Genomic DNA, 14,944 nt, shown 5'->3' with positions numbered 1-14,944 from the left:
AAAAAACGCATACGCCCTTTTTGGCCAACCAAGCAAGCTTGCAAAGGAAATCTGCACTACAATGAAGTCTCACTTCCCCCCCGGTCAAAAGGGCCATCTGAAAAAAGTGTAAAATCCAGAAAGGCAGGACAGGCCATGGAGAACTGGGAGCCTTGTTATGGTGATGGGTGGGATGTAAACTGCCAACAGACACTCGGGAGAAGTGTATGGTGTTTCCTGAAACATCTAAAAAACAAAGCAACAGAGCCTAGGGCACTTCCACTTATGGTCCTATAGCTTAGGGAAATTAAAATCAAAAAGACACAGCCACCCCAAAGTTTGGGACGCCTCTGTTTACAGGAACCTCGTTTACAGTACAAGTTCAACATCGCAGAAGGTGAAAAATGGATAAAGAAGTTCTGGTATTTACTTACAAAGCAATATCACTCAGCAATGAAATCTGTGTCATCAGGCCCTTAGCAGCACAATGAGTGGATTCAGGTATGATGAATCTAACTGAAATAAGTCACACAGAAAAAGAAACATCATAAGATATCAGTAATACACGGAATGTAAACTTGGCTACACAGGAACTGAATTACAGAACAGAACAGGGTCTCAAATTTAGAAAACCAACTTATGCTTGCTTAAGGGGAAAGGTGAGTTGGGGTGCTGCATAAAACCAGAGATTGAAATGAGCACAGATAAAGTTCTTAAGCCAAATATGGAATAGACAAGAGCTACTCCTTGCTCAACGAAATGGACTCAACACCGCATATTAAACGCCTAAGAATGTACCTGACTAGTAAGTATCTTAAAACCTATGGATTGCTATGTCTCCGAAAGAGAATCAAGCATGTGTACAGGGGCATAAACGCAGCACTGATAGGATTGGGGAGGTTCGGTGAGCAAATGAAGACCCTTTGAAGTCATATTGCATGGTACCCATTCCACGGGTTTCAACTACCCAGGTTTTAGGTATTCTTCCTTCAGCTAAAACATGCATGTGGAACCCAAGTATGATCAACCATGTGAACGGGAGTCGTGTTCAAATATGTCTCAGTTTTCCTCCCCTGGTACTCGGGTGCAACATTCCAGACGCTTTACTAACACTCTCCCCACTTGGAGAGTCAGCGCCTTTAACCTCCTGTTTGGCCCAGTTTGCAATTTCTGCGGAAGATGAACAGGAATAGCGAGAACCAATGAGAGGCTAGCTGGAGGTGTCTGGACGGGCAAATTTAACTCTCATTTCCCACCAGGAAGAGGAAATAACCAAAGGCTCAGTGTGCCGTGCCGGAACCAGATTAGGGCCTGAAGCCATCCTGCGGTGTTGCGGCCAGGTCACAAGAAAGCGAGTTGAAGAAAGGAGCTCAGGGACACTGTAATTCACAAACCTGCAGAGTAATAAATGACAGTTATCGTCCAAAAATAGACTGAAGTAAGGCTGCCAAGAGGACTTGAAAGTGGGGCAGAATTGCAGGAAACCGATTTCAGGAGGTAGACTGGAATTGCATTGAAAGCATAGGAAAAGAGGCAGAACGTCCACAATGATGCACTTGGCCAAAAAGGGCGTATGCGTTTTTCCCTGAATATATTCAGGAAAAAACGCATACGCACTTTTTGGCCAACCAAGCAAGCTTGCAAAGGAAATCTGCACTACAATGAAGTCTCACTTCCCCCCGGTCAAAAGGGCCATCTGAAAAAAGTGTAAAATCCAGAAAGGCAGGACAGGCCATGGAGAACTGGGAGCCTTGTTATGCTGATGGGCGGGATGTAAATTGCCAACAACCACTCGGGAGAAGTGTATGGTGTTTCCTGAAATATCTAAAAAACAAAGCAACAGAGCCTAGGGCAGTTCCACTTATGGTCCTATAGCTTAGGGAAATTAAAATCAAAAAGACACAGCCACCCCAAAGTTTGGGACGGCTCTGTTTACAAGAACCTCGTTTACAGTACAAGTTCAACATCGCAGAAAGTGAAAAATGGATAAAGAAGTTGTGGTATTTACTTACAAAGCAATATCACTCAGCAATGAAATCTGTGTCATCAGGCCCTTAGCAGCACAATGAGTGGATTCAGGTATGATGATTCTAACTGAAATAAGTCACACAGAAAAAGAAACATCATAAGATATCAGTAATACACGGAATGTAAACTTGGCTACAAAGGAACTGAATTACAGAACAGAACAGGGTCTCAAATTTAGAAAACCAACTTATTCTTGCTTAAGAGTAAAGGTGAGTTGGGGTGCTGCATAAAACCAGAGATTGAAATGAGCACAGATAAAGTTCCTTAAGCCAAATATGGAATAGACAAGAGCTACTCCTTGCTCAACGAAATGGACTCAACACCGCATATTAAACGCCTAAGAATGTACCTGACTAGTAAAGTTCTTCAAACCTATGGATTGCTATGTCTCCGAAAGAGAATCAAGCATGTGTACAGGGGCATAAACGCAGCAGTGATAGGATTGGAGAGGTTCGGTGAGCAAATGAAGACCCTTTGAAGTCATATTGCATGGTACCCATTCCACGGGTTTCAACTACCCAGGTTTAAGGTATTCTTCCTTCAGCTAAAACATGCATGTGGAACCTAGAGTATGATCAACCATGTGATCGGGAGACGTGTTCAAATATGTCTCAGTTTTCCTCCCCTGGTACTCGGGTGCAACATTCCAGACGCTTTACTAACACTCTCCCGACTTGGAGAGTCAGTCCCTTTAACCTCCTGTTTGGCCCAGTTTGCAATTTCTGCGGAAGATGAACAGGAATAGCGAGAACCAATGAGAGGCTAGCTGGAGGTGTCTGGACGGGCAAATTTAACTCTCATTTCCCAACAGGAAGAGGAAATAACCAAAGGCTCAGCGTGCCGTGCCGGAACCAGATTAGGGCCTGAAGCCATCCTGCGGTGTTGCGGCCAGCTCAAAAGAAAGCGAGTTGAAGAAAGGAGCTCAGGGGCACTGTAATTCACAAACCTGCAGAGTTATAAATGACAGCTATCGTCCAAAAATAGACTGAAGTAAGGCTGCCAAGAGGACTTGAAAGCGGGGCAGAATTGCAGGAAACCGATTTCAGGAGGTAGACTGGAATTGCATTGAAAGCATAGGAAAAGAGGCAGAACGTCCACAATGATGCACTTGGCCAAAAAGGGCGTATGCGTTTTTTCCTGAATATATTCAGGAAAAAACGCATACGCCCTTTTTGGCCAACCAAGCAAGCTTGCAAAGGAAATCTGCACTACAATGAAGTCTCACTTCCCCCTGGTCAAAAGGGCCATCTGAAAAAAGTGTAAAATCCAGAAAGGCAGGACAGGCCATGGAGAACTGGGAGCCTTGTTATGCTGATGGGCGGGATGTAAATTGCCAACAACCACTCGGGAGAAGTGTATGGTGTTTCCTGAAACATCTAAAAAACAAAGCAACAGAACCTAGGGCACTTCCACTTATGGTCCTATAGCTTAGGGAAATTAAAATCAAAAAGACACAGCCACCCCAAAGTTTGGGACGCCTCTGTTTACAAGAACCTCGTTTACAGTACAAGTTCAACATCGCAGAAAGTGAAAAATGGATAAAGAAGTTGTGGTATTCACTTACAAAGCAATATCACTCAGCAATGAAATCTCTGTCATCAGGCCCTTAGCAGCACAATGAGTGGATTCAGGTATGATGATTCTAACTGAAATAAGTCACACAGAAAAAGGAACATCATAAGATATCAGTAATACACGGAATGGAAACTTGGCTACACAGGAACTGAATTACAGAACAGAACAGTGTCTCAAATTTAGAAAAACAACTTATGCTTGCATAAGGGTAAAGGTGAGTTGGGGTGCTGCATAAAACCAGAGATTGAAATGAGCACAGATAAAGTTCCTTAAGCCAAATATGGAATAGACAAGAGCTACTCCTTGCTCAACGAAATGGACTCAACACCGCGTATTAAACGCCTAAGAATGTACCTGACTTGTAAGTATCTTAAAACCTATGGATTGTTATGTCTCCGAAAGAGAATCAAGCATGTGTACAGGGGCATAAACGCAGCAGTGATAGGATTGGAGAGGTTCGGTGAGCAAATGAAGACCCTTTGAAGTCATATTACATGGTACCCATTCCACGGGTTCAACTACCCAGGTTTAAGGTATTCTTCCTTCAGCTAAAACATGCATGTGGAACCTAGAGTATGATCAACCATGTGATCGGGAGACATGTTCAAATATGTCTCAGTTTTCCTCCCCTGGTACTCGGGTGCAACATTCCAGACGCTTTACTAACACTCTCCCCACTTGGAGAGTCAGTCCCTTTAACCTCCTGTTTGGCCCAGTTTGCAATTTCTGCGGAAGATGAACAGGAATAGCGAGAACCAATGAGAGGCTAGCTGGAGGTGTCTGGACGGGCAAATTTAACTCTCATTTCCCACCAGGAAGAGGAATTAACCAAAGGCTCAGCGTGCCGGGCCGGAACCAGATTAGGGCCTGAAGCCATCCTGCGATGTTGCGGCCAGGGCACAAGAAAGCGAGTTGAAGAAAGGAGCTCAGGGGCACTGTAATTCACAAACCTGCAGAGTTATAAATGACAGCTATCGTCCAAAAATAGACTGAAGTAAGGCTGCCAAGAGGACTTGAAAGCGGGGCAGAATTGCAGGAAACCGATTTCAGGAGGTAGACTGGAATTGCATTGAAAGCATAGGAAAAGAGGCAGAACGTCCATAATGATGCACTTGGCCAAAAAGGGCGTATGCGTTTTTTCCTGAATATATTCAGGAAAAAACGCATACGCCCTTTTTGGCCAACCAAGCAAGCTTGCAAAGGAAATCTGCACTACAATGAAGTCTCACTTCCCCCCGGTCAAAAGGGCCATCTGAAAAAAGTGTAAAATCCAGAAAGGCAGGACAGGCCATGGAGAACTGGGAGCCTTGTTATGCTGATGGGCGGGATGTAAATTGCCAACAACCACTCGGGAGAAGTGTATGGTGTTTCCTGAAACATCTAAAAAACAAAGCAACAGAACCTAGGGCACTTCCACTTATGGTCCTATAGCTTAGGGAAATTAAAATCAAAAAGACACAGCCACCCCAAAGTTTGGAACGGCTCTGTTTACAAGAACCTCGTTTACAGTACAAGTTCAACATCGCAGAAAGTGAAAAATGGATAAAGAAGTTGTGGTATTTACTTAAAAGCAATATCACACAGCAATGAAATCTGTGTCATCAGGCCCTTAGCAGCACAATGAGTGGATTCAGGTATGATGATTCTAACTGAAATCAGTCACACAGAAAAAGAAACATCATAAGATATCAGTAATACACGGAATGTAAACTTGGCTACACAGGAACTGAATTACAGAACAGAACAGGGTCTCAAATTTAGAAAACCAACTTATTCTTGCTTAAGGGTAAAGGTGAGTTGGGGTGCTGCATAAAACCAGAGATTGAAATGAGCACAGATAAAGTTCCTTAAGCCAAATATGGAATAGACAAGAGCTACTCCTTGCTCAACGAAATGGACTCAACACCCCATATTAAACGCCTAAGAATGTACCTGACTAGTAAGTATCTTAAAACCTATGGATTGCTATGTCTCCGAAAGAGAATCAAGCATGTGTACAGGGGCATAAACGCAGCAGTGATAGGATTGGAGAGGTTCGGTGAGCAAATGAAGACCCTTTGAAGTCATATTGCATGGTACCCATTCCACGGGTTTCAACTACCCAGGTTTAAGGTATTCTTCCTTCAGCTAAAACATGCATGTGAAACCTAGAGTATGATCAACCATGTGATCGGGAGACGTGTTCAAATATGTCTCAGTTTTCCTACCCTGGTACTCGGGTGCAACATTCCAGACGCTTTACTAACACTCTCCCCACTTGGAGAGTCAGTCCCTTTAACCTCCTGTTTGGCCCAGTTTGCAATTTCTGCGGAAGATGAACAGGAATAGCGAGAACCAATGAGAGGCTAGCTGGAGGTGTCTGGACGGGCAAATTTAACTCTCATTTCCCACCAGGAAGAGGAAATAACCAAAGGCTCAGCGTGCCGGGCCGGAACCAGATTAGGGCCTGAAGCCATCCTACGGTGTTGCGGCCAGGTCACAAGAAAGCGAGTTGAAGAAAGGAGCTCAGGGGCACTGTAATTCACAAACCTGCAGAGTTATAAATGACAGCTATTGTCCAAAAATAGACTGAAGTAAGGCTGCCAAGAGGACTTGAAAGCGGGGCAGAATTGCAGGAAACCGATTTCAGGAGGTAGACTGGAATTGCATTGAAAGCATAGGAAAAGAGGCAGAACGTCCACAATGATGCACTTGGCCAAAAAGGGCGTATGCATTTTTTCCTGAATATATTCAGGAAAAAACGCATACGCCCTTTTTGGCCAACCAAGCAAGCTTGCAAAGGAAATCTGCACTACAATGAAGTCTCACTTCCCCCCGGTCAAAAGGGCCATCTGAAAAAAGTGTAAAATCCAGAAAGGCAGGACAGGCCATGGAGAACTGGGAGCCTTGTTATGCTGATGGGCGGGATGTAAATTGCCAACAGACACTCGGGAGAAGTGTATGGTGTTTCCTGAAACATCTAAAAAACAAAGCAACAGAGCCTAGGTCACTTCCACTTATGGTCCTATAGCTTAGGGAGATTAAAATCAAAAAGACACAGCCACCCCAAAGTTTGGGACGCCTCTGTTTACAAGAACCTCGTTTACAGTACAAGTTCAACAGCGCAGAAAGTGAAAAATGGATAAAGAAGTTGTGGTATTTACTTACAAAGCAATATCACTCAGCAATGAAATCTATGTCATCAGGCCCTTAGCAGCACAATGAGTGGATTCAGGTATGATGATTCTAACTGAAATAAATCACACAGAAAAAGAAACATCATAAGATATCAGTAATACACGGAATGGAACCTTGGCTACACAGGAACTGAATTACAGAACAGAACAGGGTCTCAAATTTAGAAAACCAACTTATTTTTGCTTAAGGGGAAAGGTGAGTTGGGGTGCTGCATAAAACCAGAGATTGAAATGAGCACAGATAAAGTTCCTTAAGCCAAATATGGAATAGACAAGAGCTACTCCTTGCTCAACGAAATGGACTCAACACCGCATATTAAACGCCTAAGAATGTACCTGACTAGTAAGTATCGTAAAACCTATGGATTGCTATGTCTCCAAAAGAGAATCAAGCATGTGTACAGGGGCATAAACGCAGCAGTGATAGGATTGGAGAGGTTCGGTAAGCAAATGAAGACCCTTTGAAGTCATATTGCATGGTACCCATTCCACGGGTCTCAACTCTCCAGGTTTAAGGTATTCTTCCTTCAGCTAAAACATGCATGTGGAACCCAAGTATGATCAACCATGTGAACGGGAGACGTGTTCAAATATGTCTCAGTTTTCCTCTCCTCGTACTCGGGTGCAACATTCCAGACGCTTTACTAACACTCTCCCCACTTGGAGAGTTAGTCCCTTTAACCTCCTGTTTGGCCCAGTTTGCAATTTCTGCGGAAGATGAACAGGAATAGCGAGAACCAATGAGAGGCTAGCTGGAGGTGTCTGGACGGGCCAATTGAACTCTCATTTCCCACCAGGAAGAGGAATTAACCAAAGGCTCAGTGTGCCGTGCAGAAACCAGATTAGGGCCTGAAGCCATCCTGCGGTATTGCGGCCAGGTCACAAGAAAGCGAGTTGAAGAAAGGAGCTCAGGGGCACTGTAATTCACAAAGCTGCAGAGTTATAAATGACAGCAATCGTCCAAAAATAGACTGAAGTAAGGCTGCCAAGAGGACTTGAAAGCGGGGCAGAATTGCAGGAAACCGATTTCAGGAGGTAGACTGGAATTGCATTGAAAGCATAGGAAAAGAGGCAGAACGTCCACAATGATGCACTTGGCCAAAAAGGGCGTATGCGTTTTTTCCTGAATATATTCAGGAAAAAACGCATACGCCCTTTTTGGCCAACCAAGCAAGCTTGCAAAGGAAATCTGCACTACAATGAAGTCTCACTTCCCCCCGGTCAAAAGGGCCATCTGAAAAAAGTGTAAAATCCAGAAAGGCAGGACAGGCCATGGAGAACTGGGAGCCTTGTTATGCTGAAGGGCGGGATGTAAATTGCCAACAACCACTCGGGAGAAGTGTATGGTGTTTCCTGAAATATCTAAAAAACAAAGCAACAGAGCCTAGGGCAGTTCCACTTATGGTCCTATAGCTTAGGGAAATTAAAATCAAAAAGACACAGCCACCCCAAAGTTTGGGACGGCTCTGTTTACAAGAACCTCGTTTACAGTACAAGTTCAACATCGCAGAAAGTGAAAAATGGATAAAGAAGTTGTGGTATTTACTTACAAAGCAATATCACTCAGCAATGAAATCTGTGTCATCAGGCCCTTAGCAGCACAATGAGTGGATTCAGGTATGATGATTCTAACTGAAATAAGTCACACAGAAAAAGAAACATCATAAGATATCAGTAATACACGGAATGTAAACTTGGCTACACAGGAACTGAATTACAGTACAGAACAGGGTCTCAAATTTAGAAAACCAACTTATTCTTGCTTAAGAGTAAAGGTGAGTTGGGGTGCTGCATAAAACCAGAGATTGAAATGAGCACAGATAAAGTTCCTTAAGCCAAATATGGAATAGACAAGAGCTACTCCTTGCTCAACGAAATGGACTCAACACCGCATATTAAACGCCTAAGAATGTACCTGACTAGTAAAGTTCTTCAAACCTATGGATTGCTATGTCTCCGAAAGAGAATCAAGCATGTGTACAGGGGCATAAACGCAGCAGTGATAGGATTGGAGAGGTTCGGTGAGCAAATGAAGACCCTTTGAAGTCATATTACATGGTACCCATTCCACGGGTTCAACTACCCAGGTTTAAGGTATTCTTCCTTCAGCTAAAACATGCATGTGGAACCTAGAGTATGATCAACCATGTGATCGGGAGACGTGTTCAAATATGTCTCAGTTTTCCTCCCCTGGTACTCGGGTGCAACATTCCAGACGCTTTACTAACACTCTCCCCACTTGGAGAGTCAGTCCCTTTAACCTCCTGTTTGGCCCAGTTTGCAATTTCTGCGGAAGATGAACAGGAATAGCGAGAACCAATGAGAGGCTAGCTGGAGGTGTCTGGACGGGCAAATTTAACTCTCATTTCCCACCAGGAAGAGGAATTAACCAAAGGCTCAGCGTGCCGGGCCGGAACCAGATTAGGGCCTGAAGCCATCCTGCGATGTTGCGGCCAGGGCACAAGAAAGCGAGTTGAAGAAAGGAGCTCAGGGGCACTGTAATTCACAAACCTGCAGAGTTATAAATGACAGCTATTGTCCAAAAATAGACTGAAGTAAGGCTGCCAAGAGGACTTGAAAGCGGGGCAGAATTGCAGGAAACCGATTTCAGGAGGTAGACTGGAATTGCATTGAAAGCATAGGAAAAGAGGCAGAACGTCCACAATGATGCACTTGGCCAAAAAGGGCGTATGCGTTTTTTCCTGAATATATTCAGGAAAAAACGCATACGCCCTTTTTGGCCAACCAAGCAAGCTTGCAAAGGAAATCTGCACTACAATGAAGTCTCACTTCCCCCCGGTCAAAAGGGCCATCTGAACAAAGTGTAAAATCCAGAAAGGCAGGACAGGCCATGGAGAACTGGGAGCCTTGTTATGCTGATGGGCGGGATGTAAATTGCCAACAACCACTCGGGAGAAGTGTATGGTGTTTCCTGAAACATCTAAAAAACAAAGCAACAGAACCTAGGGCACTTCCACTTATGGTCCTATAGCTTAGGGAAATTAAAATCAAAAAGACACAGCCACCCCAAAGTTTGGAACGGCTCTGTTTACAAGAACCTCGTTTACAGTACAAGTTCAACATCGCAATAAGTGAAAAATGGATAAAGAAGTTGTGGTATTTACTTAAAAGCAATATCACACAGCAATGAAATCTGTGTCATCAGGCCCTTAGCAGCACAATGAGTGGATTCAGGTATGATGATTCTAACTGAAATAAGTCACACAGAAAAAGAAACATCATAAGATATCAGTAATACACGGAATGTAAACTTGGCTACACAGGAACTGAATTACAGAACAGAACAGGGTCTCAAATTTAGAAAACCAACTTATTCTTGCTTAAGGGTAAAGGTGAGTTGGGGTGCTGCATAAAACCAGAGATTGAAATGAGCACAGATAAAGTTCCTTAAGCCAAATATGGAATAGACAAGAGCTACTCCTTGCTCAACGAAATGGACTCAACACCCCATATTAAACGCCTAAGAATGTACCTGACTAGTAAGTATCTTAAAACCTATGGATTGCTATGTCTCCGAAAGAGAATCAAGCATGTGTACAGGGGCATAAACGCAGCAGTGATAGGATTGGAGAGGTTCGGTGAGCAAATGAAGACCCTTTGAAGTCATATTGCATGGTACCCATTCCACGGGTTTCAACTACCCAGGTTTAAGGTATTCTTCCTTCAGCTAAAACATGCATGTGGAACCTAGAGTATGATCAACCATGTGATCGGGAGACGTGTTCAAATATGTCTCAGTTTTCCTACCCTGGTACTCGGGTGCAACATTCCAGACGCTTTACTAACACTCTCCCCACTTGGAGAGTCAGTCCCTTTAACCTCCTGTTTGGCCCAGTTTGCAATTTCTGCGGAAGATGAACAGGAATAGCGAGAACCAATGAGAGGCTAGCTGGAGGTGTCTGGACGGGCAAATTTAACTCTCATTTCCCACCAGGAAGAGGAAATAACCAAAGGCTCAGCGTGCCGGGCCGGAACCAGATTAGGGCCTGAAGCCATCCTGCGGTGTTGCGGCCAGGTCACAAGAAAGCGAGTTGAAGAAAGGAGCTCAGGGGCACTGTAATTCACAAACCTGCAGAGTTATAAATGACAGCTATTGTCCAAAAATAGACTGAAGTAAGGCTGCCAAGAGGACTTGAAAGCGGGGCAGAATTGCAGGAAACCGATTTCAGGAGGTAGACTGGAATTGCATTGAAAGCATAGGAAAAGAGGCAGAACGTCCACAATGATGCACTTGGCCAAAAAGGGCGTATGCATTTTTTCCTGAATATATTCAGGAAAAAACGCATACGCCCTTTTTGGCCAACCAAGCAAGCTTGCAAAGGAAATCTGCACTACAATGAAGTCTCACTTCCCCCCGGTCAAAAGGGCCATCTGAAAAAAGTGTAAAATCCAGAAAGGCAGGACAGGCCATGGAGAACTGGGAGCCTTGTTATGCTGATGGGCGGGATGTAAATTGCCAACAGACACTCGGGAGAAGTGTATGGTGTTTCCTGAAACATCTAAAAAACAAAGCAACAGAGCCTAGGGCACTTCCACTTATGGTCCTATAGCTTAGGGAAATTAAAATCAAAAAGACACAGCCACCCCAAAGTTTGGGACGCCTCTGTTTACAAGAACCTCGTTTACAGTACAAGTTCAACAGCGCAGAAAGTGAAAAATGGATAAAGAAGTTGTGGTATTTACTTACAAAGCAATATCACTCAGCAATGAAATCTATGTCATCAGGCCCTTAGCAGCACAATGAGTGGATTCAGGTATGATGATTCTAACTGAAATAAATCACACAGAAAAAGAAACATCATAAGATATCAGTAATACACGGAATGGAACCTTGGCTACACAGGAACTGAATTACAGAACAGAACAGGGTCTCAAATTTAGAAAACCAACTTATTTTTGCTTAAGGGGAAAGGTGAGTTGGGGTGCTGCATAAAACCAGAGATTGAAATGAGCACAGATAAAGTTCCTTAAGCCAAATATGGAATAGACAAGAGCTACTCCTTGCTCAACGAAATGGACTCAACACCGCATATTAAACGCCTAAGAATGTACCTGACTAGTAAGTATCGTAAAACCTATGGATTGCTATGTCTCCAAAAGAGAATCAAGCATGTGTACAGGGGCATAAACGCAGCAGTGATAGGATTGGAGAGGTTCGGTGAGCAAATGAAGACCCTTTGAAGTCATATTGCATGGTACCCATTCCACGGGTCTCAACTCTCCAGGTTTAAGGTATTCTTCCTTCAGCTAAAACATGCATGTGGAACCCAAGTATGATCAACCATGTGAACGGGAGACGTGTTCAAATATGTCTCAGTTTTCCTCTCCTCGTACTCGGGTGCAACATTCCAGACGCTTTACTAACACTCTCCCCACTTGGAGAGTTAGTCCCTTTAACCTCCTGTTTGGCCCAGTTTGCAATTTCTGCGGAAGATGAACAGGAATAGCGAGAACCAATGAGAGGCTAGCTGGAGGTGTCTGGACGGGCCAATTGAACTCTCATTTCCCACCAGGAAGAGGAATTAACCAAAGGCTCAGTGTGCCGTGCCGAAACCAGATTAGGGCCTGAAGCCATCCTGCGGTATTGCGGCCAGGTCACAAGAAAGCGAGTTGAAGAAAGGAGCTCAGGGGCACTGTAATTCACAAAGCTGCAGAGTTATAAATGACAGCTATCGTCCAAAAATAGACTGAAGTAAGGCTGCCAAGAGGACTTGAAAGCGGGGCAGAATTGCAGGAAACCGATTTCAGGAGGTAGACTGGAATTGCATTGAAAGCATAGGAAAAGAGGCAGAACGTCCACAATGATGCACTTGGCCAAAAAGGGCGTATGCGTTTTTTCCTGAATATATTCAGGAAAAAACGCATATGCCCTTTTTGGCCAACCAAGCAAGCTTGCAAAGGAAATCTGCACTACAATGAAGTCTCACTTCCCCCCGGTCAAAAGGGCCATCTGAAAAAAGTGTAAAATCCAGAAAGGCAGGACAGGCCATGGAGAACTGGGAGCCTTGTTATGCTGAAGGGCGGGATGTAAATTGCCAACAACCACTCGGGAGAAGTGTATGGTGTTTCCTGAAACATCTAAAAAACAAAGCAACAGAGCCTAGGGCACTTCCACTTATGGTCCTATAGCTTAGGGAATTTAAAATCAAAAAGACACAGCCACCCCAAAGTTTGGAACGGCTCTGTTTACAAGAACCTCGTTTACAGTACAAGTTCAACATCGCAGAAAGTGCAAAATGGATAAAAAAGTTGTGGTATTTACTTACAAAGCAATATCACTCAGCAATGAAATCTGTGTCATCAGGCCCTTAGCAGCACAATGAGTGGATTCAGGTGTGATGATTCTAACTGAAATAAGTCACACAGAAAAAGAAACATCATAAGATATCAGTAGGGCGGAGGTCGGGGCTGCGTAGTGGGAGGCGGACTGGCGAGGGGCGCCGGAAGAGCTGCAGGTGCGGCCCAGCGGCCGATTCCGCGGGCCCGCCGAGCCAGGAGGTACTGAGCCGCCGCCGCCGCCGCCGCCGTCCTCGGCCCGGCCTGCAGCAGGGTATGGGGGCGGTGCGGCCCCTCGGCCCCCTCCCCCTCTCTCCCTCCTCTCCACCCCTCCCCTTCCCGTGGTCCCGGGCTCCCGGACCCTCCCCCAGGGCCGCATTCTCCTCTCCCCGTCTTCCTGTCCTCTTCCGCTGTCCTCTCGTTCCCCACCCCCAAGCATAAACACCCCTCCGCGTCCCAGGCGTCTCCCGTCGCCCCTCCCCCCTCCCCGGGGGTCCGCCCTCCAGCGTTCCGGGGGTTCCCGAGGTCTCTCCAGCGGCAGCTTTCTGTAAGCGCGGTCCCGAAGATGGGAGGCGCGGTGAGTGCTGGTGAAGACAACGACGAGCTGATAGACCATCTGAAGGCGGCGCAGTACATCCGCTCCGAGCTGGTGGAGCAGGCCTTCCGAGCTGTTGACCGCGCCGACTATTACCTCGAGGAGTTTAAGGAGAACGCGTACAAGGACCTGGCGTGGAAGCACGGGAACATCCACCTCTCTGCTCCGTGCATCTATTCGGAGGTGATGGAGGCCCTGGACCTGCAGCCTGGCCTTTCCTTCCTGAACCTGGGCAGCGGCACCGGCTACCTCAGCTCCATGGTGGGGCTCATCCTCGGTCCTTTTGGTGTGAACCACGGGGTGGAACTCCATTCAGATGTGACAGAGTATGCGAAGCAGAAGCTGGACTTTTTCATCAGGACGAGTGACAGCTTCGACAAGTTTGACTTCTGCGAGCCCTCCTTCGTCACCGGCAATTGCCTGGAGATCTCTCCAGGCTGCTCTCAGTATGACCGGGTGTACTGCGGGGCAGGCGTGCAGAAGCAGCACGAGGGGTACATGAAGAGCCTCCTCAAAGTCGGGGGCGTCCTGGTCATGCCGCTGGAAGAGAAGTTGACTAAGATAACTCGGACGGGTCCTTCCGCCTGGGAAACCAAAAAGATTCTGGCTGTGTCTTTTGCTCCACTCGTCCAGCCCTGCCAGTCGGAGTCAGGAGAATCACGACTTGTCCACACCCCTGGCGGTTCGCAGCCTCCAGGACCTGGCGCGCATTGCCATCCGGGGCACCATTAAGAAGGTCATCCACCAGGAAGCTGTGAACAAAAACGGGAACGGACTGAAGAACACTCCCAGGTTTAAACGGAGGAGAGTTCGCCGCCACCGAATGGAAACGATTGTCTTTTTGGACAAAGAGGTGTTTGCCAGTCGGCTCTCCAACCCCTCTGATGACACCAGCTGCGGAGACCTGGAAGACGAGCGGCAAGAAGAAGAGGTGACAACCCCGCCGGACACCAAGCCCGAGCCCCCGGTGAACTTCCTGCGTGAGAAGGTCCTGAGCCTCCCTCTGCCAGATCCCCTGAAGTACTACCTGCTTTATTACAGAGAAAAGTAAGTCTGTGGTCCAGGGGAGGAGGCCAAGGCTTCCTGGAGGGCTGCCTGCAGCAGGTGCACTGGAGGAGGAAGGGGCTCCCGCTCTGCATCTCGTCTTCTCGTCTGTCCTTGACTGTCCTGTAGAGTTTTCATCCAGTCATCTGATTTCTGTAAACATAGTCTGACAAACATAAGGTGCAAGGGGGAATGTCTCAAAAGGGCGAGAGTCTCCTGGAGGAGGGGTTGACTTCACACTCTCAGGAAA

At 46.0% G+C, this 14,944-nt stretch overlaps 1 pseudogene across 1 annotated transcript; it reads left to right on the top strand.

Moving 5' to 3' along the window:
* The first annotated feature begins 13,102 nt into the window (after nt 1-13,102).
* LOC307181350 (protein-L-isoaspartate O-methyltransferase domain-containing protein 2-like) lies at nt 13,103-14,707 on the top strand (annotated as a pseudogene). The gene has a single exon. The product of its transcript is annotated as a protein-L-isoaspartate O-methyltransferase domain-containing protein 2-like (transcript).
* The last annotated feature ends 237 nt before the right edge of the window (nt 14,708-14,944 follow it).

The sequence above is a fragment of the Stenella coeruleoalba genome (genome assembly GCF_951394435.1).
Source record: "Stenella coeruleoalba genome assembly, contig: scaffold_71, whole genome shotgun sequence".
Classification (NCBI taxonomy): Eukaryota; Metazoa; Chordata; class Mammalia; order Artiodactyla; family Delphinidae; genus Stenella; species Stenella coeruleoalba.
The sequence above is the reverse complement of the archived record's forward strand: the minus strand, read 5'-3'. Positions and strand labels throughout refer to the sequence as shown.